At 46.6% G+C, this 19,201-nt stretch overlaps 1 pseudogene across 1 annotated transcript in view; it reads left to right on the top strand.

Moving 5' to 3' along the window:
• The window catches only part of LOC146869465 (E3 ubiquitin-protein ligase TRIM39-like), a 253,821-nt pseudogene that overhangs the window by 166,764 nt on the left and 67,856 nt on the right, over positions 1 to 19,201 (top strand). Inside the window, exon 5 of the transcript XR_014959819.1 lies at positions 3,441 to 3,553. The product of XR_014959819.1 is annotated as an E3 ubiquitin-protein ligase TRIM39-like (transcript). The remainder of the gene's footprint in view (positions 1 to 3,440; positions 3,554 to 19,201) is intronic.

Here is a 19,201-nt window from a genome sequence, read left to right as displayed (position 1 = left end):
TCTGCTTTTATCTAAATCTCCCTGTATTCTTCAAATTTCTCCCATTGTCTTCTCCCCTTGCCCACCTATTTGGTCATTTCTTTGTTGTCAGAGTACCTATATCTTCTCCACTCTGGTATTATATATCAGTCTTAGATTTCCCTCTCCTAACCTGTTACCCTCTGTTCATTGTGCCTCATCATCTTCAACAAGTCTCACAGAACTCTTAACTGTTTTTCTTCTGTGTCTTCTCACCATGATCTGTTCCACTCTGTGGCTTCAGCGAGCGATATTCGCTTGACTTCTTTTCGTTTTTCCCAAGCGCTGATAGTCTGCACTGAATTGAGGGGGCATCTTCACTTACTTCCATTTTCAACCCCAAGATGTTTGCCGCTTCTGTTCTGTCCGAAACCTGCAGCACTTAGCAATTGAATTCAAAAGCCAAAACAAATTGATATGTCCATCTCTACCTGAGATGTATCAATTTATCAGTGATGGGCAAAGATCTTGCTGCTACTACAATGTGACCTGATACATATCTTGAAAAATCAGACATGACTCCACTGGACTGCAATTTCTTTTCTTTTCTTAGAATCCAAGAAGACCTCTTCTTTCACTGTAAATAATGGAACTTCACAACTATATCACTTGGCCTTTGGTCATGTTGCAATCGGCATTGCCCACCCATTGCACTCTTGTAGGTTTTCCTTTTTTGTGCGGTTCACCAATTTCTCAGCCGTCATCAGTGCCAGCTCAAGCTCAAGCTCAACCTCTATCTGTTGAAGTACCTCTTCCTTGCTGTGGTGGGTTATTTTAACTGCTTCAATTTTCGATTCCGCATCCAATTCCAGCCCCCACCGCATACTCATCCTGCATTAATTCTCTGAAATTTATTTCTCAGGTCTGAGTGCATTGTCTGCAGACTTTTCTCAATGTCGCTACTTAGTACCCGACCACTATTTAAACCATTCATGTATTTTGAGTTGCAAACTTGAATTGAGTGTTTGATGTTCCTCAATGTTTATGTTCTTTTTCCCATTCTTATTGTTGAGGTGCACATCCTTTATCTATTTAATTGCATAGATTTGCAGTCAAATAGTTCCTTTAGGAAATTCCTCTGTTTATTTCCCTAAATAAAGGTGCTCCCCTTGTCTGATCCCTTACACTCAGAGGTCTTATAGTCCTTATCTCATAAGAGCAGTTCTGTTCTGATCCTTTACTTTAGGAAGTCTCTTATTCACCAGGTATCTCAGTGTGTAGGCTTATTTATTTGTTTTTACCTTGGTATTCCATTCCTCATTGCTTCAGAGTGGATGTTCCCTGCACCAGTATTTTACTTCCTCTCATTTATGTGATAAAGTCCAGGACTCCACAACTACCTGTACCTTCTGAGTATGCTATGTTATGTTATTGGGGTTGCTTATATAGCGCACGGCTACTCCAGGGAGTGTCCCGGCGCTTTCTGACCCCAAACTGAGAGAGAAGATGGAAGAAAACACAAACATAACAAGTTACTGCTTGTAAAGCCAAGTTTTCAGGGCCTTTCTAAAGGCAAGCAGATTAGAAGTACGGCGCAGATCCACAGGCAAGGAGTTCCATAGTTTTGGGGCAAGATGTGTAAAGGAACGACCACCTATCCTGACCCTTCTAATGGGAGGAACCGTTGCCAGGCCAAGACATTCAGATCGGAGAGATCTGGTGGGTTTATAGAAAAGAAGCCGTTTCTGAATGTACGAGGCCCCAACCAAATGGAGTGCCTTGTGGGCTAAAGTGAGAGCCTTGAAAGTAATCCGCTTCTTAGCTGGGAGCCAATGAAGGGAAGAAAGCAGCTCTGAAGCCCGAGCTTGTCGAGGTAGGCCAAAGATCGCCCTTGCTGCGGAGTTTTGAACTACCTGAAGTTGGTGCAGGAGGTAGTCCGGTAAACCCAGGTAGAGGACATTTGAGTAATCAATCCTGGAGCAAATCAAAGCCTGTACCGTCAGCTTCCTGTGGACTAAAGGGAGCAGAGGAAGAAATTTTCGCAGCATTTTTAACAGACCAAAACAGGTGCTGGAGAGACCTGTGATCTGTGTTTTCAGCGAAAGGGTGTTGTCGATTTTGATCCCCAAGTTTTTTGCAACCACAGAGGAAGAGGAAGGGGGTGACATACACACCGGCCACCATTCCTGCCACGGTGGATCTGCTTGACAGCCGAAGAAAAGCACCTCAGATTTATCAGGGTTGCATTTGTGGCTGCTTCGCTGAAACCAGTCGAAAACAGCCCCCAGGCAACCACGGATGCTCTCCCCGTCAAACTCCATGCCCTTCTTGCAGGTGAAGAGAAGCTGGGTGTCGTCAGCGTATGATATGATCTGGGCACCCATGGACTCCGCAAGTACCGCCAGTGGAGTCATGAAGATGTTAAAAAGGGTCGGGCTAAGCACCGACCCTTGTGGGACTCCAACATCCATAGGCGGCACCTCTGCGGAGTAAGCGGGGCCCAGACCACTTGTCGACGACCCGCTAGGTAAGATCTCAACCAGCTCAACACCGTTCCACGGAGACCAATCTCGTGAAGTCTTCTCAAGAGGGCCTCATGCGGGACGGTGTCGAAGGCCGCCGACAGATCCAACATCACCAGCATAGCTCTTCCCCCTGCGTCGAGAACTTCCTTAATGGCTTCGTTTACTTCCAAAAGAGCGGGCTCGGTGCTCAAATTGGAGCGGAAGCCAGATTGGGTAGAGTGGAGTAACCCCTGATCTTCCAAGAAGGAAGAAAGCACAGAGTGGACGTGCTTCTCGACGATCTTAGCCAGACTGGGCAGGAGAGATATGGGCCTATAGTTCGCGTGTATCTCTGGATCAAGGCCTGGTTTTTTTAGAAGGGGAACAACCATTGCCTTCTTCCATGCTGGCGGAACCATGCCACTGGACAGGGATGAATTCAAGACAGGGTAGATCAGGGAATTAAGAATTTTGGCATTCCTAGCTAGAAAACTCGCCGGACAGGGGTCAAGCGGAGAGCCTGATTTAATTCTGAGTAGGAGATCCAAAGAAGTAGATTCCGATAAAGGTGGGAACTCCGATAGAGTGGGGCACGTATCAGATGGAAAAGACAACAGATTTGAATCAATCATAGGTACATTGGGGACAGCTGGAGGAAAGGATTCTTGGATGAGTTTGATTTTCATATTAAAAAAGATGGCCAGCTCCTTTACCCAAGGTTCAGAGAACTTATGCTGGACTGAACTCGATTTAGGAGAAACAAACTCTTTGACAATGGAAAAAATGTCTTTACACGAGTTTGACGCAGCTTCAATTCTGTTGGCGAAATAATTCTTTTTGGCCTCTAGGATAGCCGCATGATAAGATTTGATAGATGCTTTGTAAGCGGACTTAGCTTCCTGATCGTACTGTTTCCGCCAGAGTCTTTCGGCTAACTTACAGAAAATTTGATAACATCCCCTCTTGTCACTTTTCTAGGTATGAAAATATTATGAGACAGCATATGGCTTATGATATCTTTAAAGAGAAAGAAGAGAAGACAGACGAGAAGGAGGAAGTGGACCTGCCAATAAAGATAATCGAATCATTGGGTGAGAAACTACACTTGTCATTAGTCATAAAAAATGTCCAGTAAACTATATATTCCTATATTGATCAGACCAGCAAAGTATTGAGTTTACATGTTTGTATGTATGAGTGTTGTTTCTAAGATGCTTACATCCCAAGTTATAAAAGAGTTTCAGTGGATCAAAGTCGATGATAGAATTAACTATTAATCAAAGTCCTCTTTGTACAACAGTCTTGCAACTTGTAAGTTCTCTAACTTATCTATATGTTTATGTAACTAACGCTGTGGTCTTTGCATTATCAGCACTGTAAGAAACTGGGTTACTGGTTAAGGGGGGTGAACCCTACTCATGAAGAAACCACAATCCTTGTCGGGGTGAAGTCACAAGCAAACCCTAAACTAACCTGTGCTTGCCCCTCCGGTAGCTTGGCACGGAGCAGTCAGGCTTAACTCAGAGGCAATATGTAGGAAATTTATGCAACACCTCAAACCATAACACAGTGAAAAGACACCACAAAAAGATCCCACACATGTTTAGAAGACAAAAAAATAAAACAAGCCCAAAACAACAAAAAACAATCAGTAGAATTGGAGATGTGCAAGTTTTAAGATTTCAGTGAAAACAGTGCCAAAAAGCAGTTTGCTTCAACTGTGGATATCTGGTCGCACCAAACTGTGAGTTCCTGCATAGTCGTCAAGAATCTTGTGATGCGAAGTCTGGCGTTGAGAATGAGTTGAGCAGTCGAGGTGATGCTTCGGTCCTGAAGACCTGCGAGGCTGCGATACGAGAACGTGCATCGTCGTTAAGGCTGCTGTCAGTGAGAGATTTGCAATGCAAGGGTCTGCATCAGTGAAGCTTTGTACATCAGCGGTTCCGATGTGGCTGCGGGGTCAATGTGGTCTCCTTGCATTGGGACAATCCTCGCAGCAGAGGCAATGCTTGGGTTCTACTCAGGCTGCGGAGCAGAGGAGATGTGTTGGTTCTGCTGGTTCCACAGATGGGCTGGCAGAGCACCTTCATGCCCACTTCCAAGGGCCCAGGACTGAGGTGGAACCTTTTGGCATGGTAGGACTCACAGATGGCAGAGTTCAGGTGGTGGATTCAAGGTTGTTGGAGCCTTCTGTACCTGAGGCTATTTTCAGGCCAGCCGACTAGCCCTTGGAGTCACTTAGGGGTCCTGAGTTCAACAAATGCTGGTCCAGTCCTTCTCACTCAGGCAAGAGGGCATCAGGTCAGCCCAGCAAGGTAGCAGGACCGCAGTCAAGCAGAGTGGCAGACCTTTCAGCAGCAGCACAGCAGTTCTTATTCCTGGCAGAGTATCCACAGGTGAAGAAGTGTACTGAAGAGTTGGTGTCCGAGGTCCAATATTCTGACTTTGAAATGGGCAAAGCTTCTAGACGTTTCCCTTTGAGGTTCACAGGCATCTTGCCCTCCCTGCCCTGGCTACAGACTACAGGAGGTATGCATCCCTTTTTGTGACAGCAAGCCTTGTCAAATGTAAGTAGGGCTGTGCCCAGTTACCCCCTCCAATCTAGCCAGTGATAGCCCATCCATGCACTCCTTAGCTCTCTATTGTGTACGGCTGTCCTGGAGGTACACAGAGCCCAACTGCCAGCTTCACCCAGTCATGTGACACAGAAACATGCTACAGGCACTAAATGGCTAAAGGCAGGAAAATGTCAACTTTCTAAAAGTGGCATTTCCCAAATTGTAATTTAAAATATGACTTCACCTTGAGAGAGGTTTTTTCATTACAATTCCAAAGATACCAACCAAGAACTGGTTACCACCTTTGGAAATTACAGCTTATTAAATGTGATAAGGAGACAACAATGTTATCCTATGGGAGAGGAAGGCCTTGCTGTAGTGAAAAACGAATTTAAGAGTTTCAGTACCAGGACATGTAAAACTTAAAACTACATGTCCAACTTTTTGCACTTTACCACTGCTAACCAGAACTAAAATACACAGCGTCCTAAGGCCAGCAAAGAGTGGAGGGTAAAGGGAAAAGATTTGAGGGTGACCCTGCAAAAAGGGACAGATCCAACAAACACCATAAGTAAAAGAGGCTGAGTAGACTTGTGATTTGTCTGGTGACATGTTAAACACAGATAGCTCGGTGACTGACTTTATTCCCTCTACATCTTACTCCAAACCTATTTAGTCAACCTGAATCCATAATCAAAGTTAATGTTAGTCATACAATGTTGACCAGTAGTCTATGGTCACACCTGACAACACAAGGTATACTCCATAAGAAGATACTGAAATGTGAAATTGCCCAAGTGTATGTCAAGGCCTCCTTTTCAATTTACAGAGTAATTGTTCTCTACTCCTCTCACAGTATGTGACACAAAAGCAGCACACTCTCCACATTGATCAACTTGTGTGAGTACAGCTCCTGTCACGTGGATGATAGGGGCATAAGCGACATTGTTAACTTAGCATGAGCCTGGACGCCATGATGCTGCTTTTGCACACAACACTACATGCTTCTATTTTTCACGACTCCGTTTCTGCCTTTCACATCAGAACACTTTGCTGTGCGTGTTCTCTGTCTCTTCCTGGAGTTTAGTCTGAACCCTGTGAGCAAGGTCAATAAACAATGCCACTTGTTATTCTGTTCTGGTCAGGCCCTAGCGCCTAGACATAACATACCGGTGCAGCTGTTATAAGCGGGAAGTCATACTTTGATATTATGGGAATGCACGCTTAGGTGAGACACACTTGGAGAGGGACCTTTCCATGGAGAAAAGCAACACGCACTTGTGATGTAGAAATAAGATCTATGTTCTGAGATATGGGGTCTGCTGACAAAGCCCAGAGATCTTCTATTATATAATAATAATTCTACTTACCAAGGGGAGGGAGGGAGTTTAGGTACGGTAGTTCTTTCTCTAACGTCTTTATAAAATGACGTCTCCCGTCATGATCTATGGCCTTACTGCAATGCTAACCATATTGGTAATATGTATCTTACTGCTTGTTGTGGCACATATGCTGCATTTAAGAGCACGTTAATTAAAGTAAATATTTTAAACTATCTTCGTGTTTCTGTTTTGATCTTATTGTGGATGAGTATGAGTAAGTGAGCCACAATGTGTATCTTGTTTCCACGATTCCTGAGAGATCAGGGAGTGTTGTGTTCTGGGGTGTCCAATCATTTGCTACTCCTGTTTTGTGTAGGGGAGCGAGTGAGACACTAGCTAGTCGGTCTGGGGCTTGTGGGTACTAAGGTGGTAGGAAGGCACAGCCCCTATGCACCAAGGTCCTATAATCCTGTGCATAGTTCTGCGGATGTGCAGAAACCTTGCAACACTCCTAAGCCTAGTAAACTACTATCCACTGTCAATATGTTTTTCTTATTGACATGAAATGATCAAATGTGGTAAGTTTTGCCATACGTCACTTAATCAAATCCAAAGCTTGTTGGCAGTCTAGAGTCCACTTAACCTTAATACCTTTCTTTAATAAAGTCATAAGGAACTGAACCAATATAGTAAAATTCATAAGAATCTAACTAATAAGCAGTTAGTCCTAAAATGAGAGTAGGTGATTTCATAATCGATTCCATGGAATCTAGCAATCCCCTCACCTGAGATTGTATTGCCCAGGTAGGCTACAGTACTCACTCTGAACCGACACTTTTCTCTATAGAACTTGCATCATGATTTCTTTGCTCCTGTCATTAACTAAGATGTTATCTTGTGAAAACATAATGCTCTCAACTCCTTCTAAAACTTTCCAGAGCCTCAGCGGACAATTAGAAGCCCATTCAAATGGTATTGGAATGAAATGAAATCCACCTATAGGAGTAGCAAAAGATATCAAGGGTCTAGATTTTTCATATAGCATTAACCGGTGATAAGTCGAAGACAAATCAATTACATGGAATACTTGTGCCTCACCTAAAATGGTCAGAGCTTATACAGAGTTTGGCAACCAACTTAGATGTTCCTATTAAGGTCTCAGAGGTCTACACACATTCTGATGCTTTTTTCTCTGTCTTTTGGTGCCAAAGCTTCTGAAACTAAGCATTCAAATGTCTTGATCTCTTCAATGACCCTCAAATTGTTCAACCATTCCAGTTCAACTCTTAATGGCCCATCATTTATTAGGTACGTTTCTTTCTTCTTGAACTACCAGTTTTGAATGCTTCTTAGGTTCAAAATTAGCAAGTAGGCTTGATCTTTTCTTGAAAATGATGGCAATCTTTAATTAAGTCATCTCTTTCTATATTCATTACCTTCACATGCTGAGGAGAGTTTGAGTTCAAAGTGATATCTAAATCGTGTTGATGTCTCCATCTTAGCAAATTATCTCCCCACCTTGCCATGTAACTCAAAGGCTATGTTCACACTATAGACATTTGAAAAGGAATCACCTCAGACTGGTTACAAGACCTGACAGTGGGTTCACATCTCTGTCTAAAAAATGAGTATATAAGTAGTACCAAACACCACATTCTTTTCATTTCCAAAGTTCTTGACCAAGGAAGGATGTGCTGTTGTGAGACCAGGGCTGGTGTCAGTAGCACAGTCCTTCTCCTAGAGCTGAGAGGATGTCAGCTGAAGCCTGCACAGATTGCTGAAGAAGGTAGGGTCTGCCTAGAAGACTGCCTGCAGGCTCAGAGAGGGAAGGAGTATGTCTGACTCTGCAGGAAGACAGGCTGTCCAGAAGGAGAATCCCAGCCATGTTCCTGGTGTGTAGCACACCCAGAAGAAAATGACTTGTTTTTGGAAGTGTGCCTGGTGCCAACCCATCCTTCATCCTGCTGCCCGAGGACTGTACCACGTGACTGGGAATGACTTCACAACTGCTGCAATACCAAACAGCCCTCCGCACGGACAGGTAACCTGAGCTCTTAGTGAAATACAATTTGATGTGCGCTACTTGTCCCCCCCCCGCATTGAACAACAGTCTGCATAATCTAATAGTGTACTTGTGGCTGAGCCGCTTCTTGCCTGGCTATTCCCGCAACAAAACATTTCCATAGGCTTCTGGAAGCCACAACCATAGTATTGGATTGTTGTACTACGGTGGAAACTATCTTCTCTGATCTAGGACCCCGAGTCGGTGCATAAAGTTTATGATTGGCTGCTACCCTTAGCATTGGAAGAACCCTCTTACCAAGCCTCATTCCTTTGTGTAAATTGTATCCTCTCTGAAAGATAAAGACAAGTGTTGGGTTGCTAGATCTTGGGTGCCTGTAATATTTGTTATCTTATCCTGGCTTCTTTGCATTCGGTCTGGTTTCCCAGATAGCATTTGCAAAATTACATAGACCCTCTCTGTGAGTTCACTCTTATTTCTGATAGGGCCAGTACCAACATTTATTGTCCCCGTTCAAAAATGTTCGTTTTTTTACTTTCACACAGAGAGTTTGGCTGCTAAAAATGCCCAAATGTCTGTGTAAATGTCCAGGTAAAACATGAGAAGTTGACTGGGGAATTGGAACAGGAATTACCTATTCCCACAGTAATTCCTCATTTCTTGGTGCATCCTCAGAGACCTACATGTAACAGGCCAGATTTTGCCCACACCCTGAGTTGCCGGGATCCCTGTATTGATCCGTCCCATTTCCCTGGCCACTCCTAATGAGGGCCATAGTGTCTGAAATACTCAGCGTACTTAAATCCAAATAAATTAAATGCCTATTACATGCAAATGAAATACATTTTCTATGCTACATGTGGGGTCATTTATACCCTGGCTCTCCCATTGTCCATGGATTTCTAGTTTACAAAGAGGTGGAGGCACATTCCTGCTCTTTAGTTGCCCATATCTTCAAAATCAGCAGCTGGTCATAGACTTCATGTTTCCATTGATGCCTGAAGTTAACTAGGAGTACACAACTTCAGAACACCCCACTCTCACTGCTACATGGGAGACTCTTGTAGAATATATCTTTGGAAATAATAAGTGTCACATGCATTTGATGTAAGCGCAGAGTAAGGACTGAGTTCCTGATTTGATCCATGGCAAATGTTCTTGTCCAGTTTTAAGTAGAAAATGTTTCAGGCTGGTGAACCAGCTCATAATCAATCAAGCAGTATTTATTGGCGCAGCTTATCACCCGGGGGTATCCAGGTGCTGCGGTCCCGTAGGTCTTTTATTAGAAGAGTTCGGTCTTGAGTCCCTGCCTGAAATCGGCGAGTGATGGTGAGATTCAAAGGTGGAGTGGGAGGTCGTTCCAGGACATGGCGGCAATGTATGAGAAGGAATGACCTCCACTGGAGCTTCAGCAGATGTGGGGGACATGTGCGAGGGTGAAGGATGTGGAGCAGAGTTGTCTGTCTGGTTGGTGGAAAGCCAGGAGGTGGTTAATGTAGGTTGGTCCGATGTTGGCTTTGTAGGTGCGGGTTATCAGCTTGAACTGCCATTTCTTGTGGGTGGAGAGCCAGTGGGGGCTTCTGAGGTGGGGGTGATGATGGTCTGTTGATGAGTTTGAGGTTGAGTCTAGCTGCGGTATGCTCTATGGTCTGGAGTCGCTAGAGGAGTAGGTGTTGGTTCTGGCATAGAGTGCATTTCCCTAGTCAAGTCGGCTGGTGATGACCACTTGGATGACTGTTTTCCTGGTGTTGAAAGGGATCCATCTGAACGTTTTCTGAAGCATTGAGAGGGTGTGGAAGCAGGAGGAGGATACTGCGTTGACCTGGCGCTCCATGGTGAGTTTGCTATCCAGGATGATGCCGAGGTCGCAGGTGTGGTCAGTGGGGGTTGGAGAGTGTCCGAGTTTGGTGGGCCACCATGTGTCATCCCACATTGAGGTGTTCCTTCCATCTTGTCCGTATTCAGCTTCAGGCAGTTGGACCTCATCCAGTCCACAACGTTGGACATGGCATTCGGAAGTTGGACCTAGTGGTGGCGGGGTCTTCCATGAGAGAGGGGATGAGAACTCTGATGTTGAGGCAGAGTTCCTTTGTGTGATTGGTGCTTACCTCGATGCGGTTCGTTAGGGCGTCCTTCTTGGCTTCTGTGAGACGTGGTGGTATTTGCTGAGGGCTGATTTGAAGGTGGGGAGGTCTGTGGGGTTCCTGCTGGAGCACCATCGTCATGCCAGTCACTTGCATTTTCGATAAATGGGCTGGAGGTCAGGGGTGACCCAACTGACGTGATTGCTGGATCTGCTGGTGCTGGCTCCTTTAGTTGGGGCAACTGTGTCTGTGCAGAAGAAGATCCAGTCTGAGAAATTCTGGACGGCCAGTTCAAGGTTGCTGGAGGTATTGAGCCTGGAGGTGTTGAGGGCATTTGCCCATTGGATCTCTGTGAGTTTGTTCAATTTGCACTGCGAGAAGCTGGGGGGCTTGGTGGTGGGTTCCACTGAGCCTGCGACAGTGAAGTAGACGATGCTGTGGTCAGTCCAGGTTAGCTCGGTGACATGACTGAACTTGATTATATCGCTGGCTGTGAAGATGGGGTCCAGTGCTTGTCCCGCGCTGTGTGTGGGACTGGTGACCAGCTGCATAAGGCTGATGCTGCTCATGCTTTAGAGAAGGTTGGTGGAGTTGCTGTTGATCACGTCGTCGAGGTGGAAGTTGATGTCACAGAGGAAGATGGAGTGCTTGGAATTGATTGCTAGGGGGGAGAGTAATTCTGAGATGGCTTTGCAAAAGGTGGGGTGGGGGAGCCGGGGGTCTGTAGGCGAGGGTTTTCTTTACATCAGTTCGGATTTTAAAGTTGAGGTGTTCCATGATAGATGTGGTGTCGTCTTCGTTGGTGGTGCATTGGAGGGTATTATTGTGGCTGATGGCGATGCCTCCTCCATGCTTGTTGGTGTGGTCTCTGTCTATCATTTTGTCGCCGTGGGGCATTGTTGCAATATCAGGGTTTGAAAGATAAAGTGAGCAAGGTCTCGGTGATGAATATAACGTCAGGGGTGAAGGTATCACGTCAGGGGTGAAGGTGGTGCCTCAGAAATCTGTGACGCTTTTGCAGAGGGATCGGGCATTGAGCAGCATGCACCGAAGCTGTTCTGGGGGTCGGAGGTCAGCTGGGTGTGAGTGGGGAGGGTTTCTGTGCTGCAGGGCAAGCGGTGGCAGGTGCAAGGTCCTTCTGTGGATCATGGAGAGGAGCTGCAGCAGTTGTTGTTATGGCTTCTGGGGCGCTAGGGCAGGGAGCTCGGTGGAGGTGTAGCGATGGATGGCGCGAGGGTCAGGGTTCCTTGCGCTGGGCGTTGTCCAGTCCCAGATGTGCTTGACTTTGATGCGCCAGCAGATTGGCCGCACTGTGGCCTCCATTAAGTAGGTCCTGGGGAAGGGAGGTGCTCTGAGTGGCAGGAGGCAGGATTGGCAGTGAAAGCATCATAAAACGGCAGGAACGGGCGGCGAGGCTAAATAACTAATGCACACAAGAAACGGCTAATGCAAGAAAATAAACCTTAATTTTATATAAAAGTAAATGGGTTAACACCGGAAAAACAAGCTAATTATTACACAAGAGAACGGGCTAATACTGCCATAAATGTTAACAAGCATCTGCAATGCAATACGTCTCGCATTACTGAAAGTTTGAGCTAATGGCGTTGCATTATTATTTGCCACGCCAATAGCTCAAACTTTCAGTAAAGCGAGACCTATTGCATTGCAGATGCTTGTTTAAAAAGTATCTATTACATGTTCTAAGTGCAAGCGATCATTTTTAAATATAAAAGGACTTGAGAATAGTGAAGGCCCAAACAAGGTGTTTTACTCAGAAATATGGCATTCAGCATCCCCAGCACACGGCACGATGGGGGAGGGGTAAACTATTCCAGCCCAAAGGGCGTTGCACGCCTGTTTTGGAGCTCCTGTTAGAGAAAATCCACGCTGGAGAACGTTCGCTGATGGCTGGGTGGGATAATGTGCGTCAGGGTCGCAGGGTCGCAGGGCAGCGTGATTGTACAGCATGGCTGACAAGGGCGTAGCGAGGTGGGGCTGGAGGTTCATGCTGCAAATTCGGACAAGCTCGTCAAAAGGGGCCCAAAAGACAGATTGGCAGGGGCGGTTGTCTATTAGAAGCAGGAGACAAGTGGGAGGAAGGGAGAGGGTCCAAGCGTGTCAAGTTGGATGGGGGGATGCAAGATTTGTTCTGTTTCGGTCAGTAAATCAGATTTGATGGTGAAAAGGATCTCCACTGTACTGGGTTTTCATAAGGTTAGATCAGAGAAAGTGGGAGGGGAGCTGTGACAGACTTCATTGATGGCCTTGTCGTGTCGTTGTATGTTGAGTCTATGAAAGAAAAACACGTAGAATCCATGCAAAGCAGAGACAATAGGAAGTCGTAGACAAAGAAACGGAATGCCAAGGTTTCATAAGAGAGGCCAAAGAGGAAGTTAGGTGATCCCAGACCGGAAAACAGTGCATATAATATCCACAAAGGATTTATGGGCCGGAAGTGTGGATTAGCGCCATGAAACTCTTCACACTCACCAAATCGCATACATAATAGTCTGCTGAGAAGAGCCGCCAGCTTCAGGGGACGCGCTTTATACATTTCAGAAAGTGAACATCGTGTACCTAAAAAAGTAATGTGCCCGGCTGCCATGAAGATCAAGTGTGGTGTGCCGCTGCATAACAAAGTATCATTTCAATAAAAAATGATGTGGCGAGCCGCATTATAAGAAAGGTGCGTGGCCGCCATTGATCCAGCTGAAATGCGGCATGCCAGTTCGTTTGAAAAAGTTTTACGAGCCATGCATAACAAATCTTTTTTTAAAGGCGTGGACGATATTCTTAAAAGTGAAGCTGGCGTGATGCGCTCCTTTACTCTGAGATGGGGCCTGTGTTGTTAATAAACAAGACAAGCCCGGCTTCTAAAGTGGTCCGGACGCGAGCGCCCGCCGCGCGAAAGTGAAAGCAAATTTGTCATATGTTTACAATTACGGCGAGACGCGGCGGAGCGTGGCGCACGCTCTTGGCGGGGGCGGGGGAGCGCATTCCAGGCGTGGGAGCGGACCCTTTGAAGTATGATGCCGAGGGCGCCAGTGGGCTGAAGCGCTTCCCCAAACGGATTGCATGGCGGCACGATGCACGTGATTGTGCGCGTACTCGCCATGCAATCCATTTTTTGGAGCACTTTGAAATGCCCCTCTTACTAGAGTCTCGCATTGCGATTGCGTAAACGCAATAGCTAGGCGAGACCTAAAAACGGGCTAATGCAGCTCCCTTACAGCGGCAGCAGAGCAATGGACAGGGAGTGGCCCCAGCCCACCAGGCGGCGGTGACAGGAGACCTCTCTGGGCAGCAGGGAGCTGATGATTGTTCTTCCGTCCTCGCTCTGATTCATGGCATGCATTTGCTCTGCTTGCACAAGCAGAGGAACATGCTGGCCTTTACCTGCCAAAGATGATTTAGGAAGAACTACAAACAGAAGCCTTTCTTGGCTTCCAGCTGCCACACGAGCCTCATCTCGATTTTCTTTTCTCGCAATTCCATCATGAGACCTAAGTTCAAAAAAGAAGTGGCAGCGAACACTCATTGTTGCTCAGACTGTACACAGTCCTCCTGCAGACCACCAAGCACTGGTGATTGGCCTCGTGGTGAAGGTGGCACAAAGAATAGTCTTTCGGGCTCTCTTGCTGTTGTGGTGGATGCCTTTGAAATGTGCACACCTGGAATCGAATTAGCTTAGTTTACCTTTCCTAAACACTAGAATTGTCTCTGTCTCTGCTTCTTCCTCTGAATCATTGCCCCCTTTAAAGGCAGAGCAACAAAGGGGTTTACTGCCTCTCTTCACTCACTTAATGCAACTGAAGACCTCCCCATGAGCACCTTGATTTCAGGACAGTACCTACCGATATTAGATCTTTGCCTCAAAATGTAGCTAAACCGCCCTCACCAACTCCTTGAACTCTCTGCCTGAAAATAATGGTGCTGAGCAATAGTTAAAATAATACAAATATGGCGCACTTTTTATGGTTTGGCTGGACTATGCAGCTGTCGCTAGACATTTATGAGTCAATCACATGTTGGGAGCCAGGAGTACATGTGTTGGTTGGCCAGAAGTTGTATGCTTCCGCCAAGAAAGTGCTTGCCATCCAAATAGCTCTGATCGCTTTGTTTATTTAGCCAGCTCCCTGAGCTTCAACTTTCAGGGGCACGCACATGCCATTGTGATGCTATTAAAGTACATTACATAACTAGATACTCTATTGTATCAGCAGCACAGGTGGGGGCGAGGGGGCAGTGATTAACCTAGGTTTTTAGGTCTTGCTTGACAGTGCATCTGTCACTTGGCCTTTTAACCTGCACCACAATCATTCTACAGTTGCTTCAACACAAATAAAGATCCCTTCTCATGCTATCCACTTGTAATGCATCACATTATCTCACAGCATTCCTTTAAAGCCAGACCTGTTGGCATTGCCAATGTTTGTTTAATATTGCTATTGTTATTGTGAGTAGTAGCAGTGGTACTAATAGTAATGATGGTATTACAGTGACAATCTTGTACAGCGCCATAAATAAGCCGCCATACATACCAGTGGACATCTTTGTTCCTCTGCTAGTTTATAGCCGGTTAAAATGTATTTGCCACAAAATTGAACATTATCAAAATAGATTGTGGCATGGGACGTTCAGCTGGCACACGGTGCTGCTCAATTATGCCCAGATGTTGCTTACAGTAAGATGCTCCGTATGCTCCAGAGTGCAAGGGAACATCTTCCGGCATGCCCATGCTGCTTCATATGGCAAGCCTGTCGGAGGTAAATTATATATCCATTTTTTGTAAAACCCCAATGGCGATTGACATGCACAGCTCTAATTGATACTTCTACCTTCAGATTCCTCCCTTATGAACGCCCGCAGGTGCCAGACTGAATTTGAAAAGTTTGCAGTAGCTTTCCTGTTTAACAGATGGTTACATGGCTCCAAGTCAGCTCTGGCAGCTCCCGGATGTGACATCATGGATCCTCTCACGGTGACTCTGGCACTGTGATATCAGTTCCTTTCAGAAGGAATCTAATGTGCCGTCTAGTTTGAAGATTTGCTTCTGGTTGCCCAAAGCCACTCGTCAGGATTGTCTTCATCCTGGCATCGTCACCCTTTGTGGGTTTGGGGCGAAAGAGTCCAGATGCCAGTCTCAGCACAGTACCTAAGGCAGTGGTGAATCCTTGTTATGGTCGCACTCTGTTGGCCCCTTCATGCCAATCATATTGAGAGGGGCGTCTTTCTCTATGGGTCAGGCCGGGTTTCTGACGTCACCATCGCCTTTGCGCTTGCCTCCTGTCTTGTTAGGCAGCAGCCTACCAATTGTGCCTGACCCTGGTCTAGTGCCGTGCCCAGTCCTGCCAGACTCATTCCTGGTTTTTCCGGCACTTGGCACTGACAAAGGTCATCCCTAGCTCCTTCAAGTCCACCTTCGGGCCCTAGGGGGTGATTCTTGATCCACCATTTGCTGCTCCGCTAACAGCTGTTTCTTCCAGTGAGTTTCAGACAGATGGTCTGCTCCACGCTGACCATGACCGTGACTCCGCCTCTGAAGGCTTGTCACACTCTTTGACATCAGCACCTGTGTTGGTGCTGTGGTTGGCACCAGCACAGGACCATCGCCCAGTTCTTCCAGCATGGAGGTGATCTGCCAATCAAGTTTCACCAAAGTTTTCGGGCTGCTCCTGGTGATCTGTCTTAAGGTGCTTTTTCTTCTGAACCCCAAGGTCCCTAGTGCTGGACTCACTCTTCGAGGACCTCTGCTTCCTCCACTATGGCTTCGGGGAACGTGTGTGAGGAGGTTGGGACTGTTCTGCACCTCCTTTTTCCCATTGTCTTAAGATGGTTTCTTTCATGCCTAAATACTGTCAGGACATTGGGCCTGAGACTTCTTTCGATTTTGAATGGGTCCCAGATTATACCCTTAGAACACGTTTTAAAAAAAATGATTGTGTAAAGCTATGGAGGTTTCGCATTTTCCAAAACCCTTGAGGGAGTTTAAATTCTCAAGTCTGGTCAAGTTGCATGCTGTCATCACCTGGCTCCTAATGACTATCCTTTTCTGTGACTTTAGGTCCAACACCTTCTTTGGCAACAATCGCCACAGCTTATTCTTCTTTATTCGCCACTGTGTTGGATGTCCCCCGGACGTTGCTTGATATGCTGTGGAAGAATCTTCTCTTGTCCTGAGGGATGGCCCTCCATTCTTGTAATGCTGTATGCTTGCTTTCTCTGCTAATCCTATTCCGATCTGGCGCAAATTATGGACTTGTTTCTTCCTGATTATGAGAGCTGTGAATTAGTACATAGTTGCATTTATTTCTCAGGGTAAAAACTGATTTTGAAAGTTCTAAGAAATTGGGTTATTGGTTGAGGGGGTGATAACCCTACTCAGGCAACAGCAACAATCCTTGTCAGAATAAATTACAAAGGTCACTAAATAAACCTGTGCTTAGTACTTCTAGTAGTTTGGCCCAAAAGCTGTCAGACTTAACTTAGAGGCATGTGTTAAGTATTTATGCAGCACACAAACAGTAATAAATTGAAAACACAACACAAGAAAAATCCAAAAACGAACTTAGAAATATAGAGTACGTTTTAATAGATCAAATGAGACCAAAATGACAAAATACCAATTGGTAGCATCAGAGACAAGCAATTTCAAAGATTTAGGTAAGGTAGCACCTAAAAGTACAAAGCACCAGTCGCGGACTTCTGGTAATGCTAGACAGGGGGAAGCCACAAGTTTAGGGAGATCATGATGGAGATGGAGATGGAGCACGTACCGGATTCAGGGACCAGTTTAGTCCCTCTGAAAAAGGTATCTTGTCAAAGTCCAGCGCGAAGAGTCCAGAACTTCAGAATTTCTCCTTTTCTTGTAGAGGAATGCAATCTGATGCCAGTGACTAGGACCCGTGGAGGCCCCTCTTGGTGATCAGGGACTTACTCTAGCACAGGCTAGCTGGCCTTAGGCAGGTCCAGTTCCAGCAGAGCAGTTGCAGGGAGGCCTCTGAAGCTTTTTGTGTCTCCGTAGCTCAGGAAGCCAGCCAACTGACCCATTGAGTCACTTACATAGTTGGCGATGAAGGGAGCAGGTCCAGTGTTCCTTTTCAGAGAGCAGGGCAGGCCTCAAGCAGCAGGGCAGTCCACTGGGGAACAAAGGCAAGCCTCAAGCAGCAGAGCAGTCCACTAGGGAACAAGACAGGCTTCAAGTTGCAGGGCAGTCTTTGAAATGTAAGAGGCACAGGGAACGGTTCCGCCCCCAGCCATTCTGGCTAGATGGCCCATCCTGCCAACACATAGTCCCCTAGTCAATGCCTGGGCACAGTACACATTCTTAATGAGGAAACCATTAACAGGCCCAGACAGCTGGAAACTCCTAGAAGGCGTCAGAAACGTTTGAGCAGGAAAAGGCCAATTTTCTAAAAGTGGCATTTTCAAAATTGTAATCTAAAATCCACCTTCCCCATAAAGAGAATTTTACATTACAATTCATTTGAGTCCAAACATGATATTTCTACCGGGGAGACGCTTCGCTGCATCCAGGGGTCAGCGCAGGTGATAGTGCTTGGACCTACTCGCCCCAGGAGCCTGAGGGACTGCACGACCATCGGAGCCCCCGCCCCCTGTTACCGGGGATCCTTTATCAGCGCCTCGCGCCTCCCGCTTTGCGGGAGACGCTTCGCTGCATCCAGGGGTCAGCGCAGGTGATAGCGCTTGGAACTACTCGCCCCAGGAGCCTGAGGGGCTGCACGACCATCGGAGCCCCCACCCCCTGTTACCGGGGATCCTTTATCAGCGCCTCGCGCATCCCGCTTCGCGGGAGACGCTTCGCTGCATCCAGGGGTCAGCGCAGGTGATAGAGCTTGGACCTACTCGCCCCAGGAGCCTGAGGGGCTGCATGACCATCGGAGCCCCGCCCCCTGTTACCGGGGATCCTTTATCAGCGCCTCGCACCTCCCGCAACGCCCGGGCAAAGGGCGGGCCGTTTGTGGCCGTTAGGAGCCGGTAGTGGCCGGGCAAGGCCACCCCCCTGAAAAGTGCTGCAAGCATCAAGGTACTGTGACCTGCTCTAAAAACACATGAATATATTGCTGGCAACTAGACTGTGCATATAGAGACGCTCCCTACCTTTGGATTGCAATTGGCTTTACCGCTTCAATTGGAACTTGTCTTCTGTTTTTGTGCAGTTGTTTGGGCCCTTCAGGATGGGCAAGAGGAAGAGCACAGATGGAGGGTTGGCGGCCAGCAGTAAACGAGGGAAAAAGGCCAAAAATACTACCCACTCTGCTATGAACTGTGTCCTGTCTAGAGTTGAGGAAATTGTCAATGATTGTGAGGAAACGCACGGGAGCTTGGTTGCCACTTCCCAAGGGAGTTGCAAAGTGGCAAAGTCCGTTCCTAAAAATGCTAAAAAGGTGATTCCCTCGATGTTCTCTAACTCACAGCATAGCTCTATCATGCATGGCCTACCCACCACTCTGCTAAAGACCCCTGTTGAGCCCCCAGCTCTCGTAGTACAGACCATGCTAACTGAGCAGGCTACTGTTCTAGATCTACATACTCCTGAGTCCCCCCATAATTCTGTTTTATGTTCTAATAGGTTTTCCGTACTTGATCCGAACCATGACGAACCCAGCTCACCACCTGATAGGGTGCCTCCCACCCATTCAACCCCCGTCAGGTCCTCAGCTGATTCCTTGGAAGCATTGCAGGCTAGGATTTTAAGGTTGGAAGAGTTGGTTACAGTTCTTAACAA

This window comes from Triturus cristatus, chromosome 1_1 (genome assembly GCF_964204655.1).
Source record: "Triturus cristatus chromosome 1_1, aTriCri1.1, whole genome shotgun sequence".
Lineage (NCBI taxonomy): Eukaryota > Metazoa > Chordata > Amphibia > Caudata > Salamandridae > Triturus > Triturus cristatus.
This window is presented reverse-complemented; position numbering and strand designations above follow the sequence as displayed.